The sequence below is a fragment of the Centropristis striata genome, chromosome 9 (assembly GCF_030273125.1).
Source record: "Centropristis striata isolate RG_2023a ecotype Rhode Island chromosome 9, C.striata_1.0, whole genome shotgun sequence".
Taxonomy (NCBI): Eukaryota; Metazoa; Chordata; class Actinopteri; order Perciformes; family Serranidae; genus Centropristis; species Centropristis striata.
This window is the reverse complement of record NC_081525.1, coordinates 28,016,642-28,030,792: the sequence shown is the minus strand read 5'-3', so window position 1 is coordinate 28,030,792 and position 14,151 is coordinate 28,016,642. Positions and strand designations below refer to the sequence as shown.

The window sequence follows — 14,151 nt, the reverse complement described above, 5'->3', positions numbered from 1 at the left end:
AGACAGAGGATGTAGCTGAGCTGAGGTGGCGGAGAGGTCGACATTTTAGCTCACCCTGTCCTTCTGCTGTCCATCTCTCTGAGTGTTTTAGAGCTCACAGCCTGGCCACTGGTGCTGCACTGAACTGCTTTTCCTTTCAAACACTGAAGACTGAATGCAGTGACCCGGCCTCCCCCGCTAACTCACTGACCGTAAACGTAGGAGGGGGAGAAAAAAAAGATGACATGGGAAGAAAACATGCCTTCCATCACCGGTAAGATGAATCAAACTGATGAACGGGACAGCTTTGAAAAATTGGCAGTCCTATTTGGGGTTTGTCAAAGGTCTGGCTGATTTATTTTGGCTTGAGGTGATTGAAGGGAGGGTTCTCCATTTCCATGTTTCCATTCCAGACGAGCAGGGCAGGCTTGGGGCAATTCGAGGGAGATTTTTTTTTTGCTTTTCTGACTCCAAGGCTTAGAGATTGAAAAAAAGAAAGGGATGGATGAGGAAAGAAAAGGACAGAGTGTGAGGTAAAAGAGGTCAGAAAGGAGATGGAGGAAAGAAAAGTGAGAGGGACAGGGGCAAAAAGTGGGAGAAAGCAGGGAGCAGATGGAGAATAAGAAGCAGACAGGTTCACCTCTCATTAGCTGGCCTGCCACACACTATGCCACAAAGCAATGCACCTCCCAAGGACATGAATTAAACAGAGAGCCAACTTCCTCAGAGGAAAGCAGCCCTGCCAGCACTTAGCCAGGCCTCATAAACAACCAGCTCGCATTTGTCACTTCCTCTTCACCCAACAAAGCGACAGCAGAAATAAATTACCTTTAAGTAGACCTTGCTCCTCCTCTCCCTCAGCAGCTGGTTTGAGCTAACGGCGCAAACTGATAGAAAAAGGGAAGAGTCAGGTAGTCGACTGCAGCCTTAAAAGTCCTTCTTACTGTTTTTTGTCCTGCTTCCCTTATTGGAGGACTTTCAAAGAGTACAGTCTTGAAATTGACAATGATCAAGATGTGTAAGAGCAAAGAAGAAAGCTACAAGGGAAAACAAATGGAGAGAGATGTATAAAGGGAATACTTTGGCAAGGTGTTGCACTTCTTGGCAAGATGTTTTCCAACTGCAACCAAAATCCAAAATGAATCACCAAGGAGAAGAATCTGCTGGAGTGAAGCAACATCCTGCATTAGTGAGAGTTCAACGGCACAATGAATATGCCCTTGTGTTGAATAAGACGAGAACAAAAAGTTCTCACCCTTCTAGGAACTCGCAGTGTTCCTAGTAAGTAGAAAAACATTGATTCAGGGGGATGCTAGGTTCCAGGCCCTACATCTGTGAAAGATACCTAATCAAACTGACATGAGTCAAGGCTTATGAAAGGCGATACATACTGAGTAAAAGACAAGTATGCTGCTTACATCCCACCCCCTCACTTCCTCCAAACCACTGAGCTCCAAAGCATGACCTGAAGTTGCTCCAAAAGCTCTCCATCACCTCTTCTGCTCCTCCTCCTAATCATTATGTATCTACTCCTCCGCAGCTGGGATACATTCTACTTTTCACCCTGTATTCCTGGAACCTTGCTAAAAAAAAGAAAGAGGAAAAAAAGAACAAGGCAGTCTTCTCAAATTCCTAACATGCCAGTAATGCCACACATCTCTCATCAATCACTGCTGGACAGGAACCGCAAAACACAGTGCACCTGGAAGCATCAGGCGGAGGGGCCACCCATGCACTGATTTGTGTATGCAACCATTCACTGGCACTGGCACCTTTATTAATGAACTGTCTCACTGGTGTGAAACAACAACCACCCACCGACACAAAAATGAGAGAATTAGAAAGGTTTCTCTTCCCCTCTTAAACCCCCCTCTCTGATTCTCCATCATCATAGTGAGCACTCTGTTAGCGTTAGGAGTTTGGCTAGGGTCCTGCCATTAAAAGGCTGCTATTGAGCTAGCCTCTGGAGAAAACACAGGTTTGTTAATCAAGCGAAGGCAAAACAATTACTAGAATCCGATAATCAATGGCTGTGGACAAACAATAAATCCTCGGTGGCTGCTTCAGACAACGACAAGTGGTGTGGAATGGGTTCCTACTAATTAAACAGAAACCCGCTGGTATGCTATCGTTAGCTAATAGCTATGCCGCTACACCGTTTAGCCCATCTGATTAGGCTGTTTGACACAGGCAGTGTAATAGCCTTTACAAACCTTTTTTCTTACTGTGTGCAAGACATACAGCTCCATTCCTTTAAGGTTGATTAGCTTTTTGTTAGCTGCAAGAATCAGTGTGGGTGTTTAACTGCCAGAAAGTTTGTATTGTACTATATGAATATGAGTCTAAGTGTCAAGAAAATGAAATATCCGCAGTAATATTATAGGGTTTATAAATGCAGAGGGACTTTTTAAAATAACTACAGACACAGCACATATGCAAAATACACTAAATTAAATAAAGAGGTACTTGTACAATGCAAAAAGAAAATGTCATGTCCAAATAGTGGAAATTTGACTAAAAAGTCTCAGCAAAAGCTTCAAAGAGGTCACAAGGGTTAGAGCCCTAGTGAAATATAGTGAAACCCTCTCAAAATGTGCCAGACATAATCACTCGGCCGTACAGATGGAAATTTCAATTCCAGTTGTCTTCAGCTGGATCAGAAATCTTGATTCTGCAGCAGGCGATGGGCGGAAAGCCTAATAGGGTGCTGGGAATTACAGCAATAGGAGGAGAGCTTGATGGTGAATGCTGGGGGAATCAGGTAAGACAAATCTGTCTGGATTTATGAGAGCCGAGTGTGAGCTCCTAATAGCGGACGATAGACCGGGCAAACAGAGGGGAGTTTATGATATGTAGCTCTGAGCACACAGTTTCAATAAAGAACACCTGCCAATGGGATGAAATCCTCTTGTTTCTTGTGACATCTTAAAACAGCTGGAGTGGCGTGCTCTGTAGGCATTATTGCACTTAGCTCAATAGCAACAATAACTCTGATGTGATCAATAGTTCTCCATGACTTCCTTTAAAAAGGTCCCATTCTCCACCCTCTTCCTATGCATCAGTTCCTGCCTCATTTCCAGTCATCTCTTCCTCTTTGTCTCATCTATAATTCTACCTCATTTCCTCTCGTGCTTCCTGACCTCTTCTCGCTAATCTTTCCTTCTCTAGCTCCCTTTCCTTCTTCACTTGCATTTTCCTCAGTTCCTTCTTAATTTCCTCACATCTCTTATAGAATCTCTCTTCTTTCCTCAAGCTTTTCTTCTCAGTTTCTCTTTCATCTAATCATTCCTCACATGCTCTTTCTTCTTCTGTTATCCCTCAATGACCCAACACCCCATTTGTTTCTCCTTGCTCCATTCCTTCCTCTCCTTTCTACTCATTCTTTGCATTCTTCAATGAATTCCTCACTCTGATCTGCTCCATTTCAACTCTCTCTTCCTAAGCTTTTTGTCACTCCTGCTTACAATAACTATTCTCATTCATTCATGCATGCACATGTATGGATACATGTGCATCTTTCTCACCACTCCTTCTCATCATCTTCATCTCCCTCTCAGCTCTCCCACTTCCTCCTCAACTACCTCTCCCTGCAGCCCTCAATGTAATCTACCTGCCCTCCATCACCTCCTTCCTCCACCTCTCCTCCCCTTCCTCTGCCACCCCTCACATCTCTCCCCAGCCAGTCCTCTCTTTCCATCTGCCATGTCTCCTTCTCCACCCTCCGTGTCTCCCTGTGCTCTCCTGCAATCCGCAGTTCACAGGTTTCCCAGGGCACATTGTTGCATCCCAACGGAAGCTTGCACAGCATTCTGCCATAAATAATTGAAGAGGCCCCACATGGCCAGGCACGCTCAGTCTAAATGGATTATTCTGGGAGAGATCAATGCCGGCCTGTGAGGGTTTTATTAGGGCCTGCAGATGAAACATACAAGGCCACCGCCAATGCTCTCCTCTCTCTGTCTTAATTCTGCCTTGCTCTAGCGTGACATTCCACACACCTCCTCCTTCTCTTCGCCTGCACTTTCCACCCACTCCAGGAGACGACCCCGTCATGCCACAAGAGGACCATGGCCGGCGCCTTACAGTACAGTTGTGAATTAAACATAAACGACTATCCAAGACAGTGTATGAATCATTCATTCTTTATGGTGCCTTTGACTATGATGCAGGCTAGTAGTAAACGGGCGAGACAGCGTTTTGTTATTCCTGCTGTTGTCGGGATGCATCATCCTCACATAACCCCCCTCCCACCCCACCATCATCAGCACCAGTTCACTATCATGGCGGGAAACATCCGGCGATACCCTCTGGAGTTATCGTGGGCAAGAAAAGGGGGGGATGGTGAAATGCTACCGTGACCTTCAAGAGTTACGACTCTCGGGAGTGGGTGGTGGCTGGAGTGGTGAATAAACCTCTGTAAGCTCTCTCCCCCGAGGAGATTTACATCTGTCTCATCCAGTGAGGGGTTCTCTATTTGCTTTTCTGGAAAACATCCTGCCAGGCTGGCAAACATGGACAGCTTTTAACTATTCAGATCAGCTGGGTCCATATGGTTAATAAAGAGTGGGATATGGTCAGCTGCTATTCCCAAACTTAAGGCACTTCTACTGAAATTTTACCTGTTATTTATGATAATTTACAATGCAACAACTTTTGCTTTAATGTCAGCTTCAATGTATGCAGTTAACACACAGTTACAAAGTCACAAGACGGTGTAGTTATCAAATCATTCACTGTAGGGCTGGGCGATATATCAATAAAAAAATGTATTGATATATATAGATATCGTTCAAATTTGCGCAAATTTACATAAAAATCACTTTCAGGATTAATATTAAGAAAATATAATGAATGATATATTTGATATTTATGATTAGGACTGGTGTTGATTAAAAAATACACTATGAAACGAGAAAATAATATTAATGTAGAATATTTCTAAAGCTTGATTTTGGAAAGCACTTGGTTGTATGAGTGTGTTTAAGTGAAAACAGAGTCAAATTTGTTTTTATTTAAGTTTTTATTTATTTAAATGTGCACTTTTTTTTTTTTTTTAAAAGGTACTCCTGTTGTTATACAGTATTTATGTTCACTAAAATAAGCAGTTTCAATAAAACTACTTTGGTTTTCTATTTGGCTTTGACTTTGACTGAACATTTGCTCTCACTTTGTGATAAAAATATCGGGATCCATCGTATATCGATATCCAGCCTAAATATATTGGGATATGACTTTTGGTCCAAATCATCCAGCCCTAATTCACTGTGTAGGAATGTGACTTTTTTTTTAAATATGTGTATTTTTGGCACCAACAGAAATGTTGTTAGCAGAAATAAAAGCCACCATTCATCCACATCTTTGGATGCACAATAACAGCTCAATGTCTAGAAAATTTCACAGTAAAAATATCTTAGGTAAATTAACATTTATGAGTTCTATAATTGTAGCTCATTTCAAACTGTGAGGCTGTGGGTGTCACATGAGGCAAAGACACTGCATGAGTTAGAACCTAATTATGGTGATGTTAGCTAAGGTAGCCTAACTCATAATGCCCAAATGCTGCAATTTGCATCACAATTCATACTCAAATCTTGACACACAGGTGTGGTAAACATATTTAAAGAGAGGGTGTGACTTACATTTATACAGGATATCAGTATCCCCGGTGTCCATTGCGAATAAACGTCCATAAATCCACTTAGAAATGAGAGAAAAAAGACGCTCCTTACAATCCCAGAACGTTCCTGGTAATTGCCGTTTTTAAGTTTTATTCCGTGTTAAAGTAATCCAGAAGTAGTTGACGGCACATCCAAAAATAAAACTGCGAACTGGAACCGTTATACACAATTCGTTTGCCAAAATCTAAACAAATAGTTTAGAAAAGGGGGGTCTTGCCACTGCCTGTGTACGTTTCCCAAAGCATTATGGGTATTTATTTTTTCCCAAACTACTGATTATCCCTCAAGTTGAAGTAAAATAAATAAATAAATAATAGGAGTGAGAAAAATGCATCTATATTAACTTTATATATTATTGCCATTTTGCACTCTAATTGTTTTAGTAGACTAGACTGTTGGCTGCAGTTGTCTCAATCTTGTCAGACTTTTCTTTCAAATATCAATAAACCATTCTGCATTAGTATCAAGTGAAAGTTCCCCATTGACACATGACTGCAATATTTTTTTTCACATGGACACGGGACATACTGCACACATTGTAGTTGGCCCCACAGTTGACCCTCTTCCTATTATGTCCCCTGACTATGTATTTTAGACTACACCTGGACGCACTATTTGCTGGCATATTCTCAGGTTGTCTAAACACACACATTACCCCTGCAATTATCCTTGAGTAAAGAGCCTTTTGAACACCTAACATGCTGTTTTAACCTGAACTAAGACTTCCTCTGTGATTATGATGTGTTCCTCTTACTAGTGAAATTGGACCCTGACAGGGTTACATTTTTCTTTCAATATATGCACTTTTGTTATTTCTGTGAAAACCACATAATCAAACCTTCCGTGTAGAAAAAAAAAGCTGCCACTTTAACCCATTCACATTGTTTTGATTGGGATTGTGGCTGACGGACATGAATAGACATTGATTTATGTAATGGTGTTTTGAAATGAAGCTTAACATATTTGACAGGGAGAGAGGGGCCCTGAGGCTTTACCTCCCACCATTTACAAGTGGTCTTCTCCTTCCTGGGAAGGGAGGAGAAATCTTGCATCACTCTAGGGTCGCCCATCTTTTCCCTTCCTCACATCTGGGAATGTACCAGGAAATTTTGTACACATCAAAGCCATTAAAGTGTCAAGCGCCACGGTGGGCTTAAACCAGGTCAGAATGTTCATGGAAAACTTGTGAATGGTGCATTTTTTGCCCTCATTCTGGCAGTCAAGACTTCCTCTAAAGAGCTTATATCTCAGCCATTTCAAATGAAAAAGCGGTGTTCAAAAGACGCAAGGACAATTTCTTTCTCTGCTGTTAGAATATTCCAGCACTCATTTGCATATGGATTTGAGGACCATATGCTTCCTGACAAGATTTACTGTACAATATGGCACCATTGGGCAGAAGGCTGAGTACAAAAATGTTCTGTCACATTATACAATCCCTCCTTTGCTTTTCTATAAGGATTAACTCAATCTAAATTACCTCTGTAGTGCAAGCTACTAGAGTTTTGGTTATGGATGTCAATCTTTCACTGGTTTTATTTACCCTGACGGTTGACATGTATAAAAAACAAATGACCTTGGTGTGTTTGCATGTGCCTCGAGGAGAGGAGGTGAGGATTGGATGAAATGGGATACTCTGAATTGACATTTTGCTACTTAGAATTTCAAATTCTGCCACAGGCAGGGGAAAAACATGAGAGGAAAAAAATAGCCTGCTGTTTATCTGGAGGTGACAACTAACAAGCACCATCCTGGTAATTAGACTGCCGCAGTGCACATGGGCGAAGCTCTCCATAAAGTGTGCTTATGATTAAATATTTTCTTCTCTCTGTCTCCTCTCGCTTTACGTGTTTGGGTGCCCTTAAACAGCTCTGCCAGCCATATATTTCCATTTTGACTGCATTAATGACATGGCCACACACTTAGGCTCGGTGGCCGGTAATGAGACTGCCAAATGTAACGTATAGCTCATCTTGTAAATAAAATAAAAATAAATGTGCATGTGTGTGTGTGTGTAACCAGGTGCATGTTGATCACTGTTGCCCGGCTGGTGACAGGTGAACATGATTTAAGAGCATTTCTGCAAAAGACAACAACGGATGCTTGAACATGCCATCCAGTCACCCGTCTCATACATACAGAGAGGGGTTGATTGATGTCAGAGTAAGAAGTGTAAACAGTGAAACCTTCCTCTTCTCCATTAACAAGAGCCACCTCACTTAACAGTGACCTGTGATAATAAATTGGCCTCATAATTACAGTCATGTAGTAATTTCTCTGAGACTTGGTGAGAGTGCAGTAGTATTAATATAGGAAACCAAGGATTTCACAGTGTACAGCTTCTTCAAGGTATGAGTACCCCTTTGATGATCCCTTTTATCAAAGGGGTAAAATGAGCCAACCCTGTAGTTCACAGAATGCTATTACCTGTTTTTTTTTTTCAAGCTATACTTTATTTTATCAAGTAAAGCACCTTAAAGTACTCGCTGGCATTCAGAGCTCAGAGGAACCTCCAGTGAACCACTACTTTTTAGAGTGTGTGGCCTCTAGGCATGTCCAACATGGGTATTTGATTGCTCCATGAGCAAACGCTGGGGTGAGGAGACGCTTCATAAAATGTGTCCAGCCCATTAAGTCTGACGGAAGGACTCCAGTAATAGCTGTCCTTCCACAGGCCTGTCTGTTAAGACAGCAGAGTGTGAGTGACTCCCTCCTGTCATAGTCGTGATTGGGTGGCACCACATGGACTCATACAGACAAAGTGGGAATAAGAATTACTGTAACTGAGATATTTGAAAATAATAGCCTAAAATCCCTGGGGTGCTGTCATGCATAAAAAAAAGATGTGACATCACAAAGAGAAGCAGAATGCAAATCTGTGTGCATGTCTTTGTGTAACGCATACATTACATCATTTGTTTCATGAGTGTGGTTCAGCTCCACATATTTGAATGTCTTCCTTTGCACGAGTCACAACTTTCTGCTGTTATTTTTTAACAAATATGCATGAAATATGGAAAAGGCAAAACTCAAGAAGCATATGATTGGTTGCCAGAATAAATCAGTGGTAGCATAAGTCGGAATATATTTAAAAAGGACTGTGGACTATTTCCAGAGAGGTTGGGTGCAACTGTGGGGTGTGTGCCCCCTCTCTTACAAACCCATTGGTGGATGTTACCTGCCTTGCTCTGATGCTCCTGTGCATTCTGCTCTGTGTGTGTGTGTGTGTGTGTGTGTGTGTGTGTGTGCGTGTGCGTGTGTGTGTTGAGGAGGGGAAGCGAGGGGGGTCACTTCAAATTTCTCATGTGACGGAGCATAACAGGGAATTGTAATACACAGCAACATCATAAATTTGATTACATTACATTGCACTGCAAGCCTGTAAGCCATTTCCAGGCACCATAAAAAAGCTATAACTAAGTTACCACGGGTACAAAGAAAAATGAATAAAGCCATTTTCTTTTAACAACCCGGGCGCTGGCGAGATATTGTTCTCTGCTCTGGCTTTTATGAGCTTTGCAGACGCGCGATGCGCTCCTCGAGATCGGAGCAGGAGACGAATAAGATGGAAAATGCACAACTTCGGGAGGGGAAATTGACTAGATTGTTCTGTTGCAAACGCTTAAACACGAACATCCAAATAGAAAATTCGCTCATCAGATAACACAAATCTTCTCTCATGCTTTTTAAGATAATGAATTAAGTGTCTGCACCGGTTTTATAGAAATAGACACAAATAGGACTCATCTTTTATCATCATATGTCATTTTTACGCTCATGGAGCCCTATTATGTGACAGCAGTTCTGTGCGTAATTTCCAAGAATCATCATAAAACGCGAAAAGACTCCAGAGGCATTTTAAAATGATAAGCAATTTGAAAGTTTGTAACTGATCTATTCTAGAGCTCATTGTTATATTCTTCGTTGGACATAAAACTGCATCTCAACAAACAGACCCGCTGACAAAGGTTTTAATTCAAGTCAAAGAGTCCAACATTCAACAAGGGCATCACAAGCACTTAGAAAAAGTCAGTGTCATTGCCGTGCTGACTCCACCTCGGTGGGGCTGTGGAGAGCTCGAGTTGCGCACCTCGAAATAAGCCCCAACTCATTTTACACGCCATTGACAGCGTGATGCGCAAAAGGCAAATCCGGTCCAGGGGTGTAGACCAGCACTACAGTATACTCTCAAAAAGTGCAACATGTATACCTCAGGCTTTGACATCACATCAAACAACCGGTCCGCACACGCACACAGATGGAGAGAGGGAGGGAGAGGGGGTGGGAGAGAAGAGAGACAGAGAGAGAGAGAGAGAGAGAGAGAGAGAGAGAGAGAGAGAGAGAGAGAGAGAGAGAGATGGAATATGGAGAATTGCATTTCCGATTGATGCCTGCAAAGAACTGAATATCTCATGATCTATTGGCATGTTCATATCAGTGGATTCTAATGCAAAGCTTCTCGCGGTTGACTTGGCTAATGAAGCAGCCCCCCTGTGGAGATGCACTTGTTAGATGGAGCACCCTCCCGCACGCACACACGCGCGCGCGCGCACACACACACACACACACACACACACACACACACACACACACACACACACACACACCTCCGCCCGAAAAAAAAAAGATGATTCAGAAATATGCGTTATGTACACGCATACAAGTGTGAGAGAAATTCTTGTTCTTTCTGCTACTGAAACCACCCAGGTTTCTTTTGTATTTTGGGGGATTAAAATTGTAATTAACTCTCAGTGGGGGAATGGAAGGGAAGCCGTGTCTGTTACGAGCGTCGTTCACAATGATGGATATCTTTCCGTCCTCAAGCAGCAGAGATGCTGTGCTCACCAGCAGCTTTGCAGTGGCAGAGTCGGGTCTCCCGCTGAGTCCGGGACTATCGAGCATCTCTCTCTCCATTGCAAAGCTCCGTACGCAAGCCTCTTTGCAGTATCTGATATGATGCTTCTCTTTTGGCACTTGCCCGTGTGTCTGTGCGGGTGTTAAGACGGCAGAATAATGCGCGCTCCGAAACCAAATGCCCACATGACAATTTTTTTGTTCAAGAAAATGACAAAGCTGTGATTTAAATTCCCAGCTCTCATAATAAAAAACAACCCGGCAGATAAAAGTAGCAGGATAGAGTCAGGGGGAAAGAAAGGGAAGTGTTCCTACCTTTTTTGTCAGCCTCGGAGTTCCTCTTTCTTTCTTCTCAGCTTATAAACCCTCACATCTTCATGATTAAAACAAGCAATAATCCCCGGGGTTTGTGTGTGCGTCCCTGCGGCAGGTCCAGTGAGGAGCGGTTCACGGGGTTCCTCTGCCGGGTTAAATAATGTTTTTAATATCCACCCCGAGAGCGCAGGTTGCTCAGGACGCGTCTGGGTACGGCAGGAGGAGTCGCTCCCTCAGCAGCAGCCGCCGTGCGCACTTGGAGAAACCAGAGCTCTGTCCGCGCAGGGAAGCTGAGGGAATGATGTCATGCGTCCGGCCCTCCCTCTCCAGCCACCCCTTAACTCACGGCTCTCTCAATCTTCTCTCCCCCTCTCTCTTCTCACCGTCCCCCTCTTTCGTTATGGCACGCTGTTTTAACAATTGCACTGAAAAAAAAGACAAAAAACAACATTTAATCCAGCACAAAATATTTAAATTTCGGTTTGGAGAGACTTTTACCAAACAGGTTACAAAAATGTTACTTAATGTTCCAAAATAAACCATATACATTAGCACAGCGATCTTTTGTTTATTGAGCAGTGGGTGCACTTTTTCTCCATACGTTTAAATCAGGTTTAAAGCTGGCACACAAGGCTGGATAACTTGCTTTTGAGGACATGTTTTTGCAGTGCTCCACTTGACGTGATGAAGTCATGGCGTTACCCCACGCCTCACTGAAGGTATCGTCCAGTAGCATCGTCAGGCTGCCTTTACCCGGGATAAGAGGGGAGGTAAGGTAGCATGAAACAGACCAATGCGCGCTGCACACTGAGTCGAGGCAGCCTCCCCCTCCCCGGTGCAGCCAGTGCATCTTAAAGATAAAGCATCATATCTTCTTATCAGAGTTATAGGTGAGGTTCATCGTGTATATCATATACTACACTGCAAATAAATCAGTGATTTAACAACTCGTGTGTTTTTGATTTGAGTAGGAAATGCAATTGTTGTCAATGGGACTGTGGATTGATTTAATCTGTTCCAGTGCACATGATGTTTAATATTTCATTATGATGATTTCTTATTATAAATACTGAAAGTTGGTAAAAACAAGTCCCCTTGTGATTTTCTTCCTTTTGGATGAGTAGAACAATCTGATTTATAATCAAAATCATTTTAATGGAGTAGATGAGTGGATAACAGTGACTAACAGACTATTTTAACTGGCATATTTAAAGTGTCTCCAAATGCATTTAAATTCCTCACAATGGATGAACAAGCTGTAAGGTATTTTCTGCATTCTGACTTTGCTGCTGGCTGCTTGCTAAAAGAAACTGAAAGAAAAAGACTGCGAGGGCGTTTAATCAATCAACTTCAGCTGCAGGTTTTACTTAATCAAATCTTTAAAGTGGCAGGGCTGCTTTCCTCCACTCCAGAAATTGGTGCACAGATGCTCTCACAGGGACAAGCTGAGGTGTAGCCCATTGCTGGAGCTTGGCCCTTCATGCTTTCCCTCAATACATGTACACATTGTTGTAGAAAAGTCTAGCTTGGGGTTATAGAAGGTGATGGGTACAATATTGAGTTTAATATTTACTTATTTACAGTGGTGGCCATTACACACAATTTAGGCAAAAATAACACATTTTAAAAAGTGTAAAGTAAAGGGAAGTTTAACATAAAGGGAACTAGCACAAAAGCAACTCAATCAAACCGCAGCAGCAGCAGCAGCTCACCTACCTCCATACATGCAAAGCCTGGACTTCATTTTATATGGTGATCCATTTACACCTTAAGTGCTCTGGCCAATATTAATCCAGTAGGGGACTCTACCCAAATAGTTTTAGACCAGGAAAATCAAAGAATATTATTGGACACTTTTATAAGCGCATATACTCAGCTAGATGGCTACATAAAAGATTTGTAATCCAAACCCATGTTACTTAACCCCACAAACAACCCAAAAGAAACAATTCAACTGAACAAAAATCCTCCACTTGGTATGCCCCAGTTATATCAGTGATGACATCACCAGCAACTATAAAAATCTGGAAATCCTTGGCTGGCTCTTGAAAATGAATATTATCAATGCAACCTCATTATACTGTTAGCTAAGTTTTATATCCATATATGCAAGGTTCTAAAAACCCAACCTGCTTTTTGTGCCTTCAAAAAAGAATTAGAACTTTACTTTAAAACGCTGTCTAACTCCCTCAACCAAAATGCTATAAAGACTGTAATTCTTTGCTCCAGATTTAACATATTTACTGAATTTGTGTGAGTATATAATTATAAATGCATCCATCTATCTATCTATCTATCTATCTATCTATCTATCTATCTATCTATCTATCTATATAAATAGATAGATAGATAGATAGATAGATAGATAGATAGATAGATAGATAGATAGATAGATAGATAGATAGATAGATAGATTTTTTTTTTTACTGAATTTGTTCCATTCTTTATCAGTCTTGGCTAAACAAACAAACCCCTGGCGATGCATGTTTTTGTAACTATTTTAAATGTCTGCCTTGTTCTATGTGTTTTGTATCATTTGTATAATGTAATCTTTACCAATAAAGATGGAAGGAGAGAAAATGGCTGGCCCCATGGTGGGTCTGAGCAAAGGAACAACAATTGTGAGTATGAACAAAGAAACAACCAATTAAACAATGTTTATACCTGCTAGCTGAAACTAACTTATGCTCTTGTTTTTGCTTTAACTTAGACACAACATACCTGATGTCAACATTAACATGATGCCAACACAAACAAATCCGGGATTGTAAGTGATGCAATGTTGCACTAGCAATGGTAGATTTAAGCAAAATGAACACATTAAAAAAGTAATATGGTATAATGTGAAATGTAAATAGTTATTTTTGCTCTAATCCCAACCCTTGCCCTGCAAGGAAACCTACCAGTGTGGGTGGCTTTTAACAGGTTAATGTTCAAACTGATAAACTTTTGACTAAATTCTAAATTTGATTCGATTTTACGGGTTTTGCACGGTGTCTCAACTTCTTCGGGGTTGTATTAATTTCAAAACATAACAGATGCAAACAATATGTAAGGTATATGTGATGAGGTCTTTGACCTATAGTGTCCCACATCTACATACGCACAGCAAATTACTATTACAAGCTGCATTAATTATGATAAAACAAATCATTATCGAGGGTTAAAGCTGTATTTGTTGCCAAATCACACAGCCACTTGTTTCTATTCTGTCTTTTCAAAACATAAAAAAAATTTGTTCAAAGTGACTGACTGCCTCTGTAAAGCACAGAGAATGTCATTGAACTGACATGAGTTGAAATTTTGGCAACAATGAAAAGTCAGC

The 14,151-nt window shown here is 41.5% G+C and overlaps 1 long non-coding RNA gene across 1 annotated transcript in view; it reads right to left on the bottom strand.

The window, feature by feature from the left end:
• LOC131977802 (uncharacterized) overlaps positions 1–11,114 on the bottom strand; it is a 121,666-nt gene extending 110,552 nt beyond the window's left edge. Inside the window, exon 1 of the long non-coding RNA XR_009394914.1 lies at positions 10,827–11,114. This is a non-coding gene — a long non-coding RNA (uncharacterized LOC131977802). The remainder of the gene's footprint in view (positions 1–10,826) is intronic.
• Positions 11,115–14,151: the final 3,037 nt, after the last annotated feature.